Source organism: Pongo pygmaeus, chromosome 16 (assembly GCF_028885625.2).
Source record: "Pongo pygmaeus isolate AG05252 chromosome 16, NHGRI_mPonPyg2-v2.0_pri, whole genome shotgun sequence".
NCBI lineage: Eukaryota > Metazoa > Chordata > Mammalia > Primates > Hominidae > Pongo > Pongo pygmaeus.
The window spans coordinates 72942963-72958461 of record NC_072389.2 but is presented as its reverse complement, the minus strand read 5'-3'; the positions used below and the strand labels follow the sequence as shown (position 1 = coordinate 72958461).

The 15499-nt window shown below is 41.3% G+C and overlaps 1 protein-coding gene and 1 long non-coding RNA gene across 11 annotated transcripts in view; one reads left to right on the top strand and one right to left on the bottom strand.

Moving 5' to 3' along the window:
* IQCH (IQ motif containing H) overlaps positions 1 to 15499 on the bottom strand; it is a 247541-nt gene that overhangs the window by 40630 nt on the left and 191412 nt on the right. The window lies entirely within an intron of this gene.
* Positions 1 to 15499, top strand: part of LOC129014121 (uncharacterized) — a 101424-nt gene that overhangs the window by 60760 nt on the left and 25165 nt on the right. The window contains exons 4-5 of one of the 3 annotated variants that reach the window (XR_008494135.2): positions 5 to 288; positions 1194 to 1312. This is a non-coding gene — a long non-coding RNA (uncharacterized LOC129014121). Of the gene's footprint in view, positions 1 to 4; positions 289 to 1193; positions 1571 to 15499 lie in introns of those variants that run through there. The other 2 variants (XR_010123824.1, XR_008494136.2) reach the window with 2 other exon arrangements.

The following is a 15499-nucleotide window of genomic DNA, read 5'->3' as shown; positions in this document are numbered from 1 at the left end:
GTAGAGACAAGATCTTGTTGCCCAGGCTGGTCTCAAACTTCTGAGTTCAAATGATACTCCCACCTCGGCCTCCTAAAGTGTTGGGATTGCAGACCTGAGCCACTGTGCCTGGCTGAATTCTATTTCTATTGGATTGGTTGTAAAGAAGTGCATTGTAGCCTGCAAAGAAGCAGGGCCAGTGGGGTGGAGAGGGCAGAAGTGCTACAGAGGCCCCTGCTCTCCACTGCCCTGACTGCTACTGTGCTGGATGCTGTGTGAACCACAGCTGCATCTGGAGGCCTTGGGCAGGTGAGATCCAGTAGACAGGGCAGGAGTCAGGCAAAGGTCAGCTTGCCCAGATTGTTCTGGTCCAAGGATCTGGGCCACAAGCTTTGAGATGACAATGTAGCAACATGCTTCTGTGTGGGGAGGGGTGGGAGAGAAGCCCGGTCTTGAGCCCTTTTTGCCTGAGGTGTTCTTGGCAGATGGAGGCTGCCTGCTCATCCCTGCTGCTTCTGCCTCTTTCTGGTGACAGGCGGGATGAATGGGTGGCAGAAGCACACAGATGTGGGCAGATGTGCTCAGGCCCTACATTCTGTGCAAATAAAGTTCTTAGCAAAGGGTTTAGTGTTTCCTCTTGCCACCCTTCTCCTATGGGCATCAGGGCACGTATGGGACTCAGAGACTAATTTATAGATCAAATAACACTCACTGAAGAATCAGGATTTCAGAGCTTTATGAATCCAAAGATGCTCTGCAGACTCATCTCTAAGTTTTCTTATCTTCTTCCTCTTTTTCTTTTTGTAAGAAGAACCAGAGATTTCAGACAGGATAAATGACCCACTAAAGGCCCCAGTTTTTGGTATCAGGGTCTGAGACAAATATCTGTGACCCAAAAGAAGTTGCCTCTCCAGGCCACACTTTCCTTAACTAATCACTCACTGGGGATAGTAGTCTGGGTGAATCCTCCCTCTTTTGCCTCCAGATGTATCTATGAGGCTAACAGGGAATTGTGTATATTTATTATATTACTGAAAATTTTTAAAAAGACAGGCCCTCCAAATAAGCCAGCTCTGAGACATGCAGCACTGAGAATTCACCCACGCCAGAAATGGCATCTGGCCTTCAGGGTGAACTGTGATACACGGCCCATCATGCTCAGTAGCTGGTTGGCCAAAGGGATGTGTGAGTCACCTCTCTGCCCATGTTCACAGCATTCACAGCCCCAGTTCGACAGAAGATCCAGCATTGGACCACTTGACTTTTTCTAGAGTAAGACCAAGTGCTCAGTCACCTGCCCAGCTCCTCTGGTTGGTAGAGAATACAGCCACAGGTAGGCCATGGTTCCCTCTGTTTTACTGGTTTGGCTAAGTACAGAGCCAAGGGCTTATTTCCTTTTTACAGCTGTGGAGGCTGGGAAGGCACTGGAGAGTGCTGAGTGGAGGAGTGATGTGAGCTAACTGATGTGACTCTAATTGCATTGACAAGAGGCCCTGAGGGGGCAAGGATGGAAACAGGGAGTCCAGTTAGGAAGACTTGCGGTAATTGAGGTGAGAGATGATGGTGGCTGGACCGCACCGGTAACTGGAAGGTGGGAGAAGTGGTTGTATTATAGATCTTTTTCAAAAGTAGTACTAAAAGGACTTACTGATGGACTGGATGTGCAGTATGAGAAAAAGGAGCCAAAAGTGTCTCCAAAACTTCCACCCTGAAGAAAATGGAAGAATAGCGTTACCATTTCCCACTGGGGCAGAATGCCAGAGAAATACCTTGGAGGGTAAAATCAAGATTTCAGATCAGTTAAGTTTGAGATGCCTTTGTTACAGCATGTTATAGAGGGTGGGTTGAAATCTCAGGCACTTTTTCTCCTTTTGCAGCTGTAAAATCATGAGGATGTGCATGGCTAGGCTCTAAGGATAAAACAGAATCAGTTCCTGGGAGGGAAGCAGCTTTTTCTCTGCTCTCACTTCTGGGCCTGGGGCTCAAGACTCTCCTGGGTTGGTGAGAAGCAAGGTCTATAGGACCTGAGGCCTTCCCCAGGGGACAAGGCAGAGGCAGCTCAGCCCACTTCTCATCACATTTAGGCTAAGATGCAGTAAGGTGGAGAAGGACAGGGGCAGCTTGGTAGGGGAAGAGAAGTGACAGCAGCTTGAGAGTAATGGGATTGGAGGGGACCATGGCTTGGGAGAGGTGGATGGCTTTCTCAGGACAGAGAGAGAGTGCCCTGGACCAGAGTCACAGGACCTTGCTGGGAGTGCTGGCCTTGTGGTCTTAAGCAAATTCTTTCCCCTCTCTGGGCCTATTTCCTTGTCTATTAATATAGGCCTGATGGGATCTATCCCTGAGGGATATGTGTGGATTCAGTGGCTAAATGAGATAGTGTGTGAGACTATTACTACAGAGGCCTGGCAGACATAAATCTGTTTTGGGTCCTGACCACTTCTTCCCCATCTGACTGCTGGGAGCAGAGTTGGAGCAGGTGTAAGAATTCACTTGGTTCTTGACTTCTGTATTCTTGCCTGCTTCTCAGAGACAGGGAGTGCATTTAACTCTTTGCAGATGCTATTTAAATACAGGCCTCAGAATCCCAGCTATTATAAACAGAACACGTTTTCTTAGGCAGTTACTAAATGTCATATTTTTTCCCCACTTGGATCACTGAATCTCCAGACAGCATGGAGCTCTCCATTGTGGTAAACAATACACCTCATGCTTAATTTTAAAGGAGTTGGTACACCCCACTGTAAGAATTTTCAATTAGTAAAATATCAATGTGATTATGGTATTTGGTAAGAGTTGTTTGCATGACATTAAAATGCAATAGGCCCTCTGCCTAAATCAATAGGCAGAGGGGAGAGCAGCCGCTTGGCTTGTTGCCACCTGGTGGCAGCTGCTGGGATAGCCCGGTCTCTTGGAGAAGTGAAGAACAGCAGTTGTCACTGTACAGGGCAGTCACCCCGGTCAGCAATTGAGCCTCTTGGTTTTCAGCTTAGAGGCTTTCCCCTCTGTCTCTATTAATCCTACTCATCTTTTTGGGCATGACTTAAATCACAGCTCTACGAAGCTATCTTTGAGCAACTAGAGCTTCCATCTCTGTACCAATCCCCTTGGACACTGCCTTCTATGGGGTGTTAGGAGTGGGTGGGGTAAGAGGCTGCAAACCATCTGTGCCCCATCACTTAGCACTCAGGGCCAGGCGTACCTAAGGCTTCCATGATTTTCAAAGGCCTTCAAAACTTTTGGATTCTGAAAAAAAAAGTTCCTGGCTCCCAAATATGAAAAGAAAACAGCAAAATAACAATGTTTTAAAAATATCAACCAAATAGAACATGTCGGTCAGGTACAACACAATACTAATTAATACAGTTATGTCTAAATCATGTTCCATGATTATCCTCATGGAATAGATGAAATGGATTTTAATACATTTGATACGATGTAGGATGGAATCTCTAAAACTAAAAATACTCAGGGCTCAGGGAGGTCTTAACCAGCACTGTCCTGGCTGACTGAGAATGACCTCCATCCTTCTCATCTCTTCATTTTATGGGTGAGGACTCTGAGAGGTGAAATGACTTCTTAGGTCCCACATTTAGGGGAGGAACTAGAATCAAAGCCCAAGTTCCTGACTTCCAGGCTAGTTCTTTCTATGACACTTCATTGCCAGCATTAGTAGATCAATTTCTTCAGAGTGCCAAGTTTCTCTGCGACTTTGGAAATTCATTCAGGATATGCAGAAACTATATCTAAAATTAATTTGAGGATCAAAAATGGAAAATCTTGAAACTTAAGCTTTCATCATCAGCAGCTGTATTTATATTTTTCACCTTTGTAAAAAAAAAATCACAAATCTTTTAATACACTCTTGCTTTCTCTGCTTCCTTTTCTGAGTTTCTTCTGCAGCCTCCATGCATTTATGACCCTCCCTCTATTACTTTCAAGACCAATGGCCCAACTATTATTTTTAAAGATAGAGAATATGCTCATTTCTTTTTAAGCATTTCTTTGCTTTTTTATTATGAATTTTTGGAATGCTACTTTTTTATTTTGACATTAAGCACTAATTTATAATAAACATGAAAACACAATTTTTATAAGCTATTTCAGGTTTCTAGGACTAGTAATTGTATATGCACCTTCCATGGCAATTTAATATAGTAATCCCATACTGTAGATAGTTATTCTCCCTCTTTAATTTCTATGCTATAAATGGCAGGGCTGGTGAAGGATTCTCTTAGTTGAGAAGTGCTCCTTTACTGTCACTTCAAATGATCTCCAAAAGGCTTCTGTGAGGATTTTCAAAGCAGAAGGGCTCTTGTTCTGTGGATCCCATTGGGGAAGATTCCTATGAACAGCCTTTGATGACCATCGTGCAAAGCAAAATCCTCTCTCGGTAAGGATGAGCATGTGGCATTGGCCCTAATCAGTGCAGTGAGCTGGCTGTAGAGTTCCCCTTTCCTTCCCAGTTTCTTTGACAGTTCCAGGAAACCAGAATTTTTAAATAAAGAACAACCTTGGTTGCAGAATATATAGGCAAGAAATATGGACTGTCTGAGCTACGGCCTTAGAGTTGGTCTAGTCCAGTCCCCTCAAACCCCAGGCATGAGGCTCACAAGGGGAAGAGACTTGGTCAGGAGTAGAGTTCAGACCAGAGTTCAGAGCCCTTGATTTCAAATTCAAGGCAAGTTTGTTTACTTTTGGGAAATTCCTAAAGAGAATGAGACTGAGAGCAAGAACCTCTCTTTTTCATACCTACATCCTGTACAACACCCAGCACAGCACTCCTGATAGAAGTAGTGCCCAATCAATCTTTGCTGGGTGATTCAATAAAATAACACAAGGGGAAAAAAATCTTCCTTGAAAACATAGATAAGAGATGCTCCTTCACACCCACAAGGATGGTTGAAATAAAAAGACAATAACAAGTGTTGGCAAAGATATGGAGAAATTGGGACCCTTATATACTGCTAATGAGGTGGCAAAATGGTACAGCTGCTTTGGAAAACAGTTTGACAGTTCCTAAAAAAGTTAAACTTTGAGTTACCATTTGACCCATCAGTTCTACTCTTAGGTATATAACCAAGACAAATGAAAACACATGTTTATGTGAACACTTTTATATGAATGTCCATTGCAACATTATTCATAACAGTCAAAAAGTGGACACAACCCAAATACCCATTCACTGATGAATAAATTAACAAAATATGGTATAGCCGTACAATGGGATATTATTAAGCCATGAAAAGAAACAAAGCATTGATATGTGCTACAACATGATGGAACCCTGAAAACATTATAGAAACTGAAAGAAACCAGTCACAAAAGCCCACCTATTATATGATCCCATTTATATAAAATGTCTAGAATAGGAGGGAAATCCATGGAGATGGAAAATGGTTTCCAGTGGCTGTGGGGAAGGAGGTATGGGGAGTGACTTCTAATGTGTACAGCATTCTTTTTTGGGGTTGAGGAAAATGTTGTAAAATTAGATAATGGTGATGGTTGCACAACTCTGTGAATATACTAAAAACCATTGTAATGTATATTTTAAAAGTGTGAATTTTATGGTATATGGTATCTCACTAAAGCTGTTACACACACACACACACACACACACACACACACACACACACAGAGTCATTTAGGATGGATACCTGTACAATGTATACGGCCACTTGTTTGAATCTAGTTGAGTGTGTGAATGATGACTAAGTGTGGGAGCCTGTGATAAGCCACCTCCCAAACCACCTTCTGAGTTTATTATAGGTATTAGTCTAAACCTTAAAAAGCTTTGCCATGTATGGGTAAAAAATACCTGCTACAGACACGAAAGCAAACTAATGCCCAGTGAGGGTTAATATGTGGGACACCATCAGCAGTCATGATCTGGAAGAAAGAATATCTACTAGCATAAATCTGGCTCCATCAGCATAAAGACTTGGCTCTGAGGACAGTGCCACTTTCTAAAAGGCAATCTGTTGCTTGGACTCACCACAGCAGGCTTTTATTTTGTATCAGCTCCTGGACTGAGAGGGACTGGACGTGGTCAAACCCAGAAGAGAAGGGGCTGCTCAGGTAGTGGGCCGGTGGCTCAGAAAAGCTTTGTCCCAGATGTTTCCACCTTCCTCCTGTCCTCCGGTTGCTCACCCCAGGGGACTGCAAGCACTCTAGCCTCCTTCTATGGTGTGGGGCTCCCTGCAAGCTCTATGCCCTCCACGGGGACACTTCCTCAACCCCATCAAGTTAACCCAATAATCCAATACATCCTGACTAATTTGGTGATGGTAGAGGGTTGAGTCCCAGATACTACATGCTTATCATAAGGGAACCTTTTGGATTCAGTTATCTGAGAGATGAATCTGGATTCCATGACTTTGCCACTGTTTCCTACAGACTCGCGTTTGAAAGATTCAGCACCGGTCAGGCTAATAGGACATCCTTTTGGATGGCAGCAATCTTTAGAAAGCTGCCTTGCAGCTACCATGCAGGACAGACTCAAGGAGGGAGACTTGGGAAAGGAAAGAGGAAGGGACACTGATATAGATTAAGGGTCTATTAAGTGCAAGGCGCTGTGGTATTTGCTCATGTCATCCTCTGAGCAGCCTTATGGGGTAGGTATTCATACTCCCATTTCATGAGGGGAAAATTGAGGCTCAAAGAACCCAAGAAACGCGCCAAGCCCCACAGCTCAGCGGCAGGGCGAGGACAAGATCCAGGTTTGCCTAACCCAAAAGGCCAGGTTTTCTCTACCGTGCTTGACCCTGGTGATTGCTCTCAGCCTGGCGAGGGAAACAAACGCTTGGCGGAATGTGAGAGGGCACTGTGATGCTGGCAGCCACAGCAAGAAGCTCCCCCAATTGCCAGAGAGCTCTGAAGCCAGGGAACACTTGTGATTTACTGTGGGACTTCGGGCAAGTCACTTAACACCTTTCTGTCTCACCTTTCCCATTATTTGTCTCTAAAGCACTTTGAGAGCCTATGATATAGCAGCTGTATAAGGACAAAGAAATACAGTCCTTCAGTATAGGCAAAAAGCCAAGGTTCCTACCTGTGATCAATAGAAGTCCTATGGCACTTTCCAGAAACATGTGGGTGGAGCTTTAGGGCCCTGGGAAAAATTTCAATTGAGTAGCTGCTGGCTGAAAGACACCCTGGAGTTCCACCTGAGTAAATGTTTTACATCCCGGCTGACCTGTCCGGGCTCTGCTGCTATGGTAGGCCTCTGCTCTGCTGAGCTGCACCCCAGAGGCTGCTTTTAGTGAACAAGCCCCCTCTGATGCCATTTGTCCCTGGGTTCGTTTTCTAGCAAATGAAAGAAATGGCATTAAGGGTGGTATTTTCTTCTTCTCTTCCTCTTTTCCCCCTCCTTCTCCTTTACCTCTTCTAAAATTCAATGCACTGTTTCTTAATGTATAGCTTCCTTTCAGGAGAATACACTAGAATGCTACTGAGTCATGGCAGGTAAGTGTAAATTCTTAGTTTTAGCTCTGCCTGTATCTGCTAAGCATTAAATACAGGATCTTTGAGCCAATTTGTAGAAAATCATCGTGAAATTACTTTCTTCAAATTTCTTTCTTTAACAAGTGAATAAAAAATATAAAATATATACATTGGTGCTTTCCCTCAAAATCTGGGATGACATATTCTTTGGTATGCCATAAGTCTTTCATATGAATAGAAGTTTCACAGTGCCATTTCTTTGAGAAATGTCTTTCTATTGAGCCTCTTTAGAAATGTCCTTGTGTCCTGCACACTTCTATTTGACTTCAGAACTTAGTTGCTGCCACATGGCATTTGAAACACGCTCCCTCCAATTCTGGGGAAAAGCTGCAGGGGAACACAGTTGTCCTCCCTGGTGGTAACTGCCAATGATAAGGAAACTCCATGTTCTTCATATTTCCTACCTGTGTCCTCTGTATGGGAGGTGAATTTTGTTGCATTATTTGGACTTCTATTGGTTCCTGACTACCTGATCAAGCTCCAGTGGGTCGGTTTAATAGCATTTACATATTAAGACATTTGTGGAGACATCTACAAAGATTAAAAAACAGGCCAGATGCGGTGGCTCATGCCTGTTATCCCAGCACTTTGAGAGGCCAAGGCGGACAGATCACCAGGTCAGGAGTTCGAGACCAGCCTGGCCAACATGGTGAAACCCTGTCTCTACTAAAAATATAAAAATTTGCCTGGTGTGGTGGCACACACCTGTAACCCCAGCTACTTGGGAGGCTGAGGCAGGAGAATTGCTTGAACCCAGGAGGCAGAGGTTGCAGTGAGCTGAGATTGCACCACTGCACTCCAGCCTGGGGACAGAGCAAGACTCCATCTCAAAAACAAACAAACAAAAAAACCAGACATAAGGTAGGTACTCTGGGGTGGGATAGGAATGTAACATGACAGGGGAAGACAAAGTCTTTAAGAAGAGAAGCAATTTCATTTATTTATTTATAAGGGCTCGGAACAATAGGGAACACAATGAATCTTATGTTTAAGAAAGCAAAATATATGTTTAAAGGAATATACATATTGCTAAAACAGTTCCATTTATGCAAAAGATTCATGTAACTTGATAAAGGTTTTCAGGGATTTTTAAGGATTTTAAGTGCTGTGTTAGACTGTACTAGTAACAGATGTTCAACGACGTGTTTAAGTTTTTGTTTTACTGAAAAAGCAATGGATTATCTGATATTTCCTTTAAAAAAAATCATACCAAAACCACCACTTTCCAAGTATAATTCAAATTCATTATTTCCAAGAAACATAAATAATTTAAAATGACAGAAGGGCTCTTAAAAATAAATATTACTACAGTGGAACTGGAAGATTTTGTTTGCTAAACATCCCCTTCAGAATCCCAGGCTTTTGTGACACTTCTTGTTCTTTTTCTATGAAGACAGATGGTGTCAGTAATTGCCTATATATTTAATTAAGTTAAAAAGCTACATAGTAAGGTTTTGGCAAAAAAGTTGGAAATTTTGTGCTATGAGCAAAGAAAGCAAAGGAAGCAGAAATTGGTAGCATAAGACACCATTCCTCACCAAATATGCATTTTGATATCCATATGTGTTGGAATGTGAGATGGCATTTTATCAAGCTAATTATAAGAATAAAGGCATTTATCTAGAAAGATAAAGCCCATAATAGATATCTAGATGGCATTTATCTTACACTTTTGACCAGCTAGATGGGAATGACTCTACCTGTTGTCCCATCACCTCCCACGTTGACCCAATACTTAAGTAGTTGCCCTAAACTCTGCTGAGATGCAGGTTTTTGCCTGGGATTTCTCACCTAGCAGGCTAATCATTGTGAAATTATTATGGGGGAGAAAGCAGTAGCTACTTGTAGAAAGTGGTTTGGAAAACTGACTTAACCATTCTCGTGGTGTCTGTTTTCAATGTTTCCATCCCGTGAATCTACCTTCTGGCTTAATGGCAATATGGCACTCCCAGCTGTGGTGCTGTCTATGGGCTGCACATTTAAACTCTTAAAGCTTAAAAATGGCTACCACAACACTGATTTTATTCCATTTCACTTAGTCATTAACATTTAATGATTACCTTATGTGCTGAGCACAAGGATGGAATATATTAAAAAAATAGGAGATGTGTTTTCTGGCTTTAAGCTGTTCAGCTCAATTCAACAAGCATATTGAGGACATATAAGAGAAACATACGTTTTCTTTGGTGATAGTGGTGTTGGGGGGAGATACTTACAAAGCAAGTCACTATCAATCCAGTGCAGTCTCACAGTGAGTATTTGTTGTGAGAGAAAGAACAGAGGCTTGGCAGCCAAATAAGTCACAGTCTGAACCCTGGATTTGCCACATAATAGCTGTTCATGTGGCCTTGAACATGTCACTCTAGCCTCAGTTTCCTCATTTGTAAATTAGGGATAATAATACTTCTCAGGATGTGAAGATTAGGGTTACTACATGTAAAATACATAACAGAGTGCTTGGCACATGACAAAAATACAATAAGTAGTTAATATTATCATTCGTAATTACTCTGGCCATCAGTGCTATACTTCAGATCTGAGCTAGGGCTAGAGGATGAAGTGGCACTTTAAGGGGGATCCATGATGAGTTGGACTTTGAAATATGTTTTGAAGGAAGCGAAGTTGTATATCAGCAGAGAAAAAAAGAAAAGCAAATTGTAGGAATGAAGGTAATATGTGGGAGGTAGGACGATAATGCATTTATTTATTTTATTTTAGTCCATAAGTTACTGGGGTACTGGTGGTATTTGGTTACATGAGTAAGTTCTTTAGTGGTGATTTGTGAAAATTTGCTGCATCCATCACCTGAGCAGTATACACTGCATCATATTTGTGGTCTTTTATCCCTCACCCCCTCCCACTCTTCCCCCGAAGTCCCCAAAGTCGATTGTATCATTCTTATGCCTTTGAGTCCTCATAGCTTAGCTCCCACATATCAGTGAGAACATACGATGTCTGGTTTTCCATTCCTGAGTTACTTCACTTAGAATAACAGTCTCCAATCTCATCCAGGTGACTACAAAGGCTGTTAATTCATTCCTTTTTATGGCTGCATAGTATTCCATCATATATATGTGTATGTGTGTGTATATATATATGTATGTATGATATATATATGTGTATATATGTATGATATATATATGTGTATATATATGTATGTATGATATATATATCACAGTTTCTTTATCCACTTGTTGATTGATGGGCATTTGGGTTGGTTCCATGATTTTGCAATTGTGAATTGTGCTGCTATAAATATGCATGTGCAAGCATCTCTTTTGAATAATGACTTCTTTTCCTCTGGGTAGATATCCAGTAGTGGGACTGCTGGATCAAGTGGTAGTTCTATTTTTAGTTCTTTAAGGAATCTCCACACTGTCTTCCATAGTGGCTGTACTAGTTTACATTCCCACCAGCAGTGTAGAAGCGTTCCCTGTACACCGCATCCACGCCAACACCTACTGTTTTTTGATTTTTTGATTATGGCCATTCTTGCAGGAGTAAGGTGATATTGCATTGTGGTTTTGATTTGCATTTCCCTGATCATTAATGATGTTGAGCATTTTTTCTTTTCTTTTTTTTTTTTAGATGGAGTTTTGCTCCTGTTGCCCAGGCTGGAGTGCGATGGCGTGATCTCGGTGCACTACAACCTCCGCCTCCTGGATTCAAGTGATTCTCCTGCCTCAGCCTCCTGAGTAGCTGGGATTACAGGCGCGCACCACCATGCCTGGCTAACTGGGTATATTTAGTAGAGATGGGGTTTCTCCATGTTGGTCAGGCTGGTCTCGAACTCCCGATCTCAGGTGATCTGCCCGCCTCGGCCTCCCAAAGTGCTGGGATTACAGGCATGAGCCACCATGCCTGGCCTTTTTCATATATTTATTGGCCATTTGTATATCTTCTTTTGAGAACTGTCTATTCATGTCCATAGCCCATTTTTTGATGGGATTGTTTTTTTCTTACTGATTTGTTTGAGTTCGTTGTAGATTCTGGATATTAGCCCTTTGTCAGACGTACAGATTGCAAAGACTTTCTCCCACTCCGGGTTGTCTGTTTACTCTGCTGACTGTTGCTGTGCAAAAGCCCTTTCGTTTAATTAGGTCCCAGCTATTTACCTTTGTTTTTATTGCATTTGCTTTTGGGTTCTTGATCATGAAATCCTTGCCTAAGCCAATGTCTAGAAGGGGTTTTCCAATGTTATCTTCTAGAATTTTTACAGTTTCAGTTCTAAGGTTTAAGTCCTTAATCTATCTTGAGTTGATTTTTGTATAAGATGAGAGATGAGGATCCAGTTTCATTCTCCTAAATGTGGCTAGCCAATTATCCCAGCACCATTTGTTGCAAAGGGTGTCGTTTCCCCACTTTATGTTTTTGTTTGCTTTGTCAAAGATTAGTTGGCTGTAAGTATTTGGGTTTATTTCTGGGTTCTCTATTTAGTTCCATTGGTCTATGTGCCTATTTTTACACCAGTACCATGCTGTTTTGGTGACTATGGCCTTATGGTATAGTTTGAAATCAGGTAGTGTGATGCCTCCAGAGTTGTTCTTTTGGCTTAGTCTTGCTTCGGCCATCTGGGCTCTTTTTTGGTTCCGTATGAATTTTAGAATTGTTTTTTCTAATTCTGTGATGAAGGATGGTGGTATTTCGATGGGGATTGTATTGAATTTGTAGATTGCTTTTGGCAGTATGGTCATTTTCACAATATTGAGTCTACCCATCCATGAGCATGGGATGTGTTTCCATTTGTTTGTGTGGTCTATGATTTCTTTCAGCAGTATTTTGTAGTTTTCCTTGCAAAGGTCTTTTGACTCCTTGGTTAGGTATATTCCTAAGTATTCTTTTTCTTTTTTCTTGCAGCCATTGCAAAAGGACTTGAGTTCTTGATTTGATTCTCCACTTGGTCGCTGTTGGTATATAGAAGAGCTACTGATTTGTGTACATTAATCTTGTATCTGGAAACTTTGCTGAATTCTTTTATCAGTTCTAGGAGCTTTCTGGAGGAGTCCTTAGGGTTTTCAAGGTAAATGATTGTATCATCAGCAAACGGTAACAGTTTGACTTCCTCTTTACCGATATGGATGCCCTTTATTTCTTTCTCTTGTCTGATTGGTCTGGCTAGGACTTCCAGTGCTATGTTAAAGAGGGGTGGTGAGAGTGGGCATCCCTGTCTTATTCCAGTTCTCAGAGGGAATGCTTTCAACTTTTCCCCATTCAGTATTACGTTGGCTGTGGGTTTGTCATAGATGGCTTTTATTACATTAAGCTATGTCCCTTGTATGCCGATTTTGCTGAGAGTTTTAATAATAAAGGAATGCTGGATTTTGTCGAATGCTTTTTCTGTATCTATTGAGATGATCATGTGACTTTTGTTTTTAATTCTGTTTATGTAGTGTATCACATTTATTGACTTGCGTATGTTAAACCATCCCTGCATCCGTGGTATAAAACCCACTTGATCATGGTGGATTATCTTTTTGATATGTTGTTGGATTTGGTTAGCTAGTATTTTGTTAAAGATTTTAGCATCAATGTTCATCAAGGATATCGGTTTTCTTTTTTGGTTGTGTCCTTTCCTGGTTTTGGTATTAGGGTGATGCTGACTTCATAAAATGAATTAGGGAGGATTTCTTATTTCTCTGTCTTGTGGAATGGTGTCAAAAGGATTGGTACCAATTCTTCTTTGAATGTCTGGTACAACTCTGCTGTGAATCCGTCTGGTCTTGGACTCTTTGTTGGTAACTTTTAAATTACCATTTCAATCTCTTTGCTTGTTATTGGTCTGTTCAGGGTATCTAATTCTTCCTGATTTAAGCTAGGAGGGTTGTATTTTTCCAGGAATTTATCTATTTCTTCTAGGTTTTCTAGTTTATGTGCGTAAAGGTGTTCATAGTAGCCTTCAATGATCTTTTGTCTTTCTGCAGCATCAGTTCTAATATCTCCTGTTTTGTTTCTTAGTGAGGTTATTTGGATTTTCTCTTTTCTTTTCTTGGTTAATCTTGCTAATGGTCTATCCATTTTATTTATCTTTTCAAAGAACCAGCTTTTCGTTTCATTTATCGTTTGTATTTTTTTTTTTTTTTTTTTTTTTTTTTGAGACGGAGTTTTGCTCTTGTTGCCCAGGCTGGAGTGCAATGGCGTGATCTCGGCTCAGTGCAACCTCTGCCTCCTGGGTTCAAGTGATTCTCCTGCCTCAGCCTCCCAAGTAGCTGGGATTACAGGCATGCACCGTCACGCCCAACTAATTTTTTGTATTTTTAGCAGAGACGGGGTTTCTCCATGTTGGTCAGTCAGGCTGGTCTCAAACTCCTGACCTCAGGTGATCCGCCCACCTCGGCCTTCCAAAGTGCTGGGATTACAGGTGTGAGCCACTGCGCCCAGCCTATCGTTTGTATTGTTTTTGTTTTGTTTTGTTTCAATTTCATTTAGTTCTGCTCTGATCTTGGTAATTTCCTTTCTTCTGCTGGGTAATTTCCTTTCTTGTTTCTCTAGTTCCTTGAGGTGTGACCTTAGAATGTCAGTTTGTGCTATTTCAGTCTTGTTGAGGTAGGCATTTAGGGCTATGAACTTTCCTCTTAGCACCGCCTTTGCTGTATCCCAGAGGTTTTGATAGGTTGTGTCATTATTGTTATTCAGTTCAAATAATTGTTTAATTTCCATCTTGATTTTGTTTTGACCCAGTGCTCATTCAGGAGCAGGTTATTTAATTTCCATGTATTTGCATGGTTTTGCAGGTTCCTTTTCGAGTTGATTTCCAGTTTTATTCTACTGTGGTCTGAGAGAATGCTTGATGTAATTTCAATTTTCTTAAATTGAGGCTGTTTTATGGCCTATCATATGGTCTACCTTGGAGAAAGTTCCATGCGCTGTTGAATAGAATGTGTATTCCACGGTTGTTGGATGAAATGTTCTGTATATATCTGTTAAGTCCATTTGTCCTGAGGTATAGTTTAAATCCATTATTTCTTTGTTGATTTTCTGTCTTGATGACCTGTCTAGTGGTGTCAGTGGAGCATTGAAGTCCCCCACTATTATTGCTTTGCTGTCTATCTCATTTCTTTGGTCTATTAGTAATTGTTTTAGAAATTTGGGAGCTCCAGTGTTACATGCATATATGTTTAGGATTGTGATATTTTCCTGTTGGACAAGGTCCTTTACCATTATATAATGTCCCTCTTTGTCTCTTAACTGCTGTTGCTTTAAAGTTTGTTTTGTGTGATATAAGAATAGCTACCCCTGCTTGCTTTTGGTGCCCAGTTGCATGAAATGCCTTTTTTCACACCCTTAAGTTTATGTGAGTCCTTATGTGTTAGATGAGTCTCCTGAAGGAGCAGATAGTTGGTTGGTGAGTTCTTATCCATTCTGCAGTTCTGTATCTTTTAAGTGGAGCATTTAGGCCATTTACATTCAATGTTAGTGTTGAAATATGAGGTACCATTGCATTCATCCTGCTGTTTGTTGCCTGTGTACTTTGATTTTGTTTTTGCTTTTTAACTTATATTTTTGTTTTATAGGTCCTGTGTGATTTATGCTTTAAGGAAGTTCTGCTTTGATGTGTTTCCAGGATTTGATTCAAGATTTAGAGCTCCTTTTAGCAGTTCTTGTAGTGGTGGCTTGGTAATGGCGAATTCTCTCAGCATTTGTTTGTCTGAAAACAACTGTATCTTTCCTTCATATATGATGCTTAGTTTCACTGGATTCAAAATTCTTGGCTAATAATTGTTTTGTTTGAGGAGGCTGAAGATAGGTCCCCAATCCCTTCTAGCTTGTAGGGTTTCTGCTGAGAAATCTGCTGTTAACCTGACAGGTTTTCCTTCATAGGTTACCTGGTGCTTCTCTCTCACAGCTTTTTTTTTTTTTTATACTTTTTAAGTTCTAGGGTACATGTGCACAATGTGCAGGTTTGTTCCATATGTATACATGTGCCACATTGGTGTGCTGCACCCATTAACTCGTCACTTACATTAGGTATATCTCCTAATGCTATCCCTCCCCCCTCCTCCCACCCCACGACAGGCCC